Source organism: Bos grunniens, chromosome 14, assembly GCF_055505025.1.
Source record: "Bos grunniens cultivar Pamir isolate PY7600 chromosome 14, Bosgru_T2T1.0, whole genome shotgun sequence".
Lineage (NCBI taxonomy): Eukaryota > Metazoa > Chordata > Mammalia > Artiodactyla > Bovidae > Bos > Bos grunniens.
In genome coordinates, this window is record NC_141178.1 from 56,107,729 (window position 1) to 56,114,552 (window position 6,824).

Sequence of the window (6,824 nt, forward strand, 5' to 3'; positions counted from 1 at the left end):
TATCTAGAGGGCTATAAATGCTGAAGAAAGCACCAAAAAGAGAAGTCTGAAAAGCATTTCCTGCATCACTGGAAGGACAGCATAACCTTCCTAGCTGATGCTTTTTATGGGGGAAAGAATCTGGTTGGATGTGTAAGTTCAGCCTCCATATTCCACTGGTCATGGGCCTGGCTGCTACTGCCTTTGCTAGCAACCATCAAGATTGGAATGGTGAAGAGACCAGGCGAAAAGAAGCCACCAGGGCTGCAATCAGGCCACTGCTGGCTCCCTAATAGAATCATCAGTAGTTTTAGCTAACGCTGATCCAATGCCTACTATGTGGCAGTACTGGAGGTCACAGCGAGCTCCCTGTTGACATGGAGTTCATGCTCGGTGGCAGCAGAAAGAAGGGAGTGGTTCTGGCTGCTGGGACAGCAGAACAGGCTTCCTAGAAGAAATGGGGCTTGAGGATTTCCTTGGAACAAAGAGAGCAGGATGGATGACCACAAGGTTCAGAGGTTTCAAAGCCTGGTGAGCACAGGTCACTACAAGTGGTTCCATACGAAGTGGCACATGGAGGGCAGGTCCTGCTTGGTCTTCTCTGAGCCCCCAAGATGGCTGGCTGTCCTCTCATCCATTTAATACTTGTCCCCATTAATATTGGTTTACATTAAATTACAATTCATTCTTGTCTTATCTCCTCACTGGATTGTGAGCTACTTGGGGACAATGGCTATGCTTTGTCCTTTGGCATCCCCAAGTGGCACAGAGCCTTCACACAAAGGTACCCAGTGAGTGCTTACCTGCTTACAGAAATGGTAGAGTCAGGGGATGGCAGATTAGACTGGAGAAGTAGGCAGGACCAAGGAGAGCCCTTGATTGAACCCCAAAAGCACTGGGGGTAGGTGGGGCTCACTGAAGACTTCAGACAGTCACAAGTCAGATCTTTCCTTTGAAAGACCTCTGTGATGGGGTGCAGACGGTGGGAAATGGTACCTGAAGCAGGGAGAAAAAGAGAAGAAACCCTCATAAGACAAGAAAAGGGAAGAAATAAAATCAATTCCACACTTCCTGTGTTATTGTTCAGACTCAAGGTGTTCCTAAATGCTTGTCACATGGGCCGTCATCCCACAGGAAAACAGAGCAGCATGATGGACCACTCCCCCTGTGATGGAAGAAGGTGGTCTCAGTCTGAAAGGAACACTGCTGGGGGTGTGGAGGCAGTGGTTCCAACATAGCCCCACCGCCCACCTGGAACAAGGCATTTGCCTCTTCTCCCCTCAGTTACCAGCTCCAACTTCTGTGACTTATCACCAGACTTATCCTAAGTCACGTTCAAAAACACTTAAAGTCTCCCATCTCTATTTCGAGACTAATAAATGGAAATCCAAGGTGCTAACTTAGCCAATTACAAGGCACTTTAACAAAACGTTACAAGTGGGAAAATACAGTGTCTTATTTATTCAGGAATTATTGAACGCTTGCCACATATCAGACACTGTGCTGGGCACTATGAAAACAAAAATAAAGCCACTCCTACCCCAGAGGAGCTCTCTGACTCTATCAGGGGTGATAGATATTCAAGCGCATCACCACAATTTAAAAAATGTATACAGTCATAGAACTACTGGGTACTTGATTGCTCAGAAGAGATGCCTCATTTTGCTTCTGCCCAGAGAGGCAGGGAGGCTTCACAGAGGATGTGACATTTAATCTGAGTCTTCAAGGACTCTGCAGATGGCAGGGGAGGGGAGGTACCAGGCAGGAAAACTGTCTGAGACATCCATGGGGCAGATGGCTAGTGTCGGCACTGTGAGTAATTTGGCTCAGATCACAGTATACACAGGGAAAGAGCAGAAAATGACAGTGGAAATGTGAGGAAGGCCAGGTCAGAAAGGGTTTAGTAGCATATTAAGAAATATTTACCTTATTCCATAGGTGAAGTGAAGTGAAGTGAAGTGAGGTTGCTCATTTGTGTCCGACTCTTTGCGACCCCATGGACTGTAGCCTATCAGGCTCTTCCGTCCATGGGATTTTCCAGGCAAGAGTGCTGGAGTGGATTGCCATTTCCTTCTCCAGGGGATCTTCCCAACACAGGAATCGAACCTGGGTCTCCCGTATTGCAGGCAGACACTTTACCAAGCCACAAAAGGATTGTCAGCTGGAAAATGATCAGAACAAACCTCAGAGCAGGGAGACAGTAGAGGTTTTTGATAAAGTACAACATGTTGAGGTCCTAGACCAGGGAGGCATTCGAGGTGTTGGAGATAAAGGGATAAATGTGAGAGAGAGTTAGGTGACATACTTGATAAGATTTGGTGAACAACTGATTGTTGATAAGTGAATGAAAGGGAGGGGTTGAAGATTCACTTCTAAGTTCTCTCCTTGAGTGACTGGTAAGTAGATGTATCACTAACCAAGATAAGTAATAAGCGGGAAGAAGTTTGTGGAAGAACCTGATGCTTTGGTGTGGGAATTCAGAGTGGTCTGTGGAATATTCAAGTGGGGATGTCCAGGAAGTAAGAGATAGGAATTTAGAAGACTGACCTGGTCTAGAAACATAAGTTTAAGAATTATGACACATGAATGGTACCATTGGAATGGATGTCCGGAAAAATATGCAACATTAGAGGAATGCAGGACAACAATAGGAATCATTAAAACACCAGGTCTTCTCGGTTGTTTATTACTGTATATCAAGCCATCCCAGACCTTAGTGGCTTGAACCAAAAAAAAGGTATGATTCATCTGGTGGGTGAGCTGGCTTTGGACTCAGTTGGAAATATCTGGTATTTTTGACATTCCCTCTCTCCTTTCTTCTTGGCCTTTCATCTTAGTCATCCAGAAGACACGGAAGTTTCTGAGGAGTGTTTCAAGAAGGCAAGTGCCAAGACACAAGTCCTTGTCAAGACTCTGCTGACTTCATGTTCACTGATGTTTCATTGACCAAAGCAAGTCATGTGGTCCCGGATTCAACACCAGGCGAGCCCAGAGTGGGGAGTGATTCATTGGGAACATTACTTATCCACGTAAAACACATGCTAAGAGATAGGCAGGAAAAGAGAAGCCACTGGAGAAAGACACATGAATCACTGTCCGAAAGAAACAGTAAGACATCAAGGAAGCAGAGTTTCCAGAAGGGAAGGGGCAACAGTGCCAAGTGTCACAGAGAGAACAAGAATGGAAGGAATAACAAGTGTTCATGAACTTGGTCTTTGTTAACCTTTGCAGTTTCAAGAGTTGAGAGTAAAAACTGAATCACAGAGGGGAGAGACAGTGAATGGGTGTTGAGGAAGTGTAGGCAGATGGTGCAGATTTCTTTTCTTAGAAAGTCAGAAACAAAATGAAGAGATGGAGTAGCATCTACAGGAGAACTCCCACTAAAGGGGGAGTAATAGTTGTTTTTTTTTTTTTTTTAAATGACAGTGATGTGCATTACGTTAGAGTAAGAGACAAGAGCCAGGAGGTAGAGGGGAAATGACATAGGAGAGTCAGGCCCATTGAGAGGAAGAAGCGTCCAGCAGAGGGTTGATGGGAAGAGCAACACCGGGCTTTTTCAAACCAAAGAAAGGCTGGCAGCAATGGCAGTATGTTTACAGGCTGGGGTAGAGAGAGATGTCAGAAAGTTAAGCAAATTCATTTATAAAAGCTTCTTCCCCGCCCCCTCAATTCAGCGGTTAATCATCTCCTGAGATTCAAATGTTCACGGAGGGTCAGGAGATTTGAGACAAGGATTCAAGTCTTGGAACAGTCTCTACGGGGAAAAAAGAAGCTGTGAAAACGAAGTGAAAGGACCTTCCTGGAATCCTAGGACTCCCCGAGTCCTGAGCTGGGACTGCAAAGGCATCAGGTTGTTGCAACTTCCTTGAGTGATGTTCAACCCTGGGGAAAAGGAGTCGGACTGGAGAACTGCCCGGTTCACACGGGGGAGTCATTGCCATCTGCAGAGACCAAAGAGGATAGTTGGTCACATCACCAGAGCAGGTTCCCAGGGACCAGGCAAGATCACCTTCTATGGTTCATGAAGTAGCCACAATCACGTGTGCTTTCTTTGAATCACACACATATCATCACACACAACTCGTGACTGTATGTGATTATATTATGCAGAGATTACTGGCCATCTCAAATCCCCTTTGGGGAAAGAAAGATGTTAACAACAACAGAGAAATAACTGAGTATGTCTCCTCTTCCTTCTATTCCCTTAAGTTCCAGGGTGGCTGGTTGGCTCATCTGGTTGGATTCCAATGATAACCAGGTCAAGGCCATGGGTGCTGTTTTTGTTCCAGTGATCTCAGCAGTGTCAGTATCATACAGGGGACATAAAAGGACATAATATTATCATTGCAAGTTCTTGGACAGTTCTAGGCTGAACTGTGTCAAACTCAAAGTTGTACTCTGATACGTAAAATGAGAACAGGTCATAATTTAAGGTTGCCTAATTCCATACCGCGTGTGTCAGACCTCATGATGCACCTACATTTAACTCTGGTTTAGGTATTTGCCAATAACTCTTGCTAGCACATCGTGCACCAGCCCTCTTCCTCCTTGGTCAAAATATTCCCAGTAGAAAAAAATATTAGATTTGGCTTTTGCAGATCATGCTCATACAACAGATGAGGCATCTGCATCGTGAGAGACTGCCCTGCTGTGAATGAAAAAGCGGGATCCAAACCCAGGTCTTCTCAACGCCAAAGAGAAATCCAGTAACGGTGGAAAGACGCCATGCCTTCCTCACGATCCGCTGTGAACTGAACTCCTTTACGTCCATTTGTGTACACTCACCTCTGCTCTAAAAGGGAAAAAGACATTTGACAGATGAGTCCGCACCCTGATTTTCACAGGATCTTCTTCAGGTTGCAGCTCTGGGTAAGACGGACTTGAGAATGATGCTATGAATCATGCCTCTCCTGGATGGAGACACAAACACCTCTCTGCTCACTGCTGCACGGTGAAATATGGTTGTGGGAATGCACGCATCCAGTACCACACTCAGATCTGTGAAAGCTTAGTTCAAGACCAGCACCTAGCAGGGTGCCTGACAGAGAGGAGGCACGTGACAAATGTTTATGGAATGAGCGTTGCATTTAAGGCGCGAGGATGGCTGGATACAGAAAGGAATCATTTTAAAACTATACATATCCTGTGCACTTGAATCTGAAAGGAGAAGTATTCCTAATTTTATCTTAATTTGTAATTTAACAGAGTTAACTTCCTCCAAAGTAATTACTTGTTAATACGTTTCTAATGTGTTTCTAATGTGGTGGAGCTACTATGCTGGGGCTTTTCATTTAGAAAGCTAGCAAGACTCCGAATTAACCTGTCTCCTAAGCCTTCCTCTTGGTAGTTTCCCTGAATGTCATTCTGCGGGCTGACTCTGGTTCCTGGGAAAGCACAGCTTCCTGAGATGTCAGCAGTGGGAGTTGAGTGGACCCAGGGCTCTGTCCCACCCACTGGGTCCCCGTCCTGTCCTCCCAGAGCTGCGGTGGGGCCACTGCCCTCAGGTCACATCTAAGTTACCTAGGTTGAAAGTCGCAGAAGCACAGCTACCCGTACTTCCCCCCAAACCTGTTTCTTGATTACCTCTCTCAAGAAGAGAAAATGTAATATTAGCACATGTCTCCCACCAAGAGTCAAATAGTACATGTGGGCTCAGAGAGGGTACAGATCAAGACAGTGGAATGAGAATAAATTGGGGGAAATGATACCATGTTCTATAATCACATGCATTTCCTTTGCCTCAAACCTTGATTTATTTATTTTGGCTATGCTGGGTCTTCATTGCTGCAAGGGCTTTTCTCTAGTTGCAGAGAGCAGGGGCTACTCTCTTCTTGCGGTGCTCAGGCTTCTCATTGCAGTGGCTTCTCTTGTATAGCACAGGTTCTAGGGCACTTGGGCTTCAGTGGTTGCAGCTCCTGGGCTCGAGAACACAAGCTCAGTAGTTGTGGCACCCAGGCTTAGTTGCTCCGAGGCATGAGGGATCTTCCCAGATCAGGGATGGAACCTGTGTCTCCTGCGTTGGCTGGAGGATTCTTTACCACTGAGCCACCAGGGAAGCTCGGACTGCTTCTCTCAGTCCTGCAGATTCCGTGCTCCTGACGCTGAAGGCGGGAACTTGGCTGGACCCAGTGCGTCCCCTGGGAGCCCTGCCCCAGGCTTGGGCCCCCTCAGCGCTCTCTTCATGAGCTGAGATACAGTACACCTCAAGGTCAAGCCCAGACCACAGACAATATCACTGAAAGATAGCCATAGTTGAAAGGCTGATGTTGTAAGACTTTCTCAAGTTACTCCTAAAACATTTGTATAAAGTAGAATTACTTTCTGTTTGACTATTTACTGATAAAAGTTGACCATCAGTTATTTATTAAGCTTTTCCTATGTGGAAGATACCATACCCTGGATTTGTGGAGGACAATACTAGTTGTGGTTATATTCGCTGCATTGCCCTCAGAAAGAGTACATTAAGCCAGAAAGAGACCAACCATGATGTATAACTAATCAAATAAATTAAGGTTTATCTTTTCAACAGAAGCTGCACAGGTATCATAGAGAATGAGGTGGATATTTGCGCACTGATGTGCTGTCATCGCCAAGTCATACTGTTGTATTGATAAAAAAATGTCTAGGGACCTCCTTGGTGGTCCAGCAGTTGGGACTCTGTGCTTCCACTTCAAGGGTGCACGTTCCATCTCTGGTGGGGGAACTAAAATCCCACAAACTGCACAGTGCAGCCAAAAAAAAGTCGAGATGCAGAAGAATGTATGTGTTATGTTCATAGCTGTGGGAAAAAGGACAGAGGAATTTGTAAGAAAACGTATGTTTTCTTACACACATATATACATATA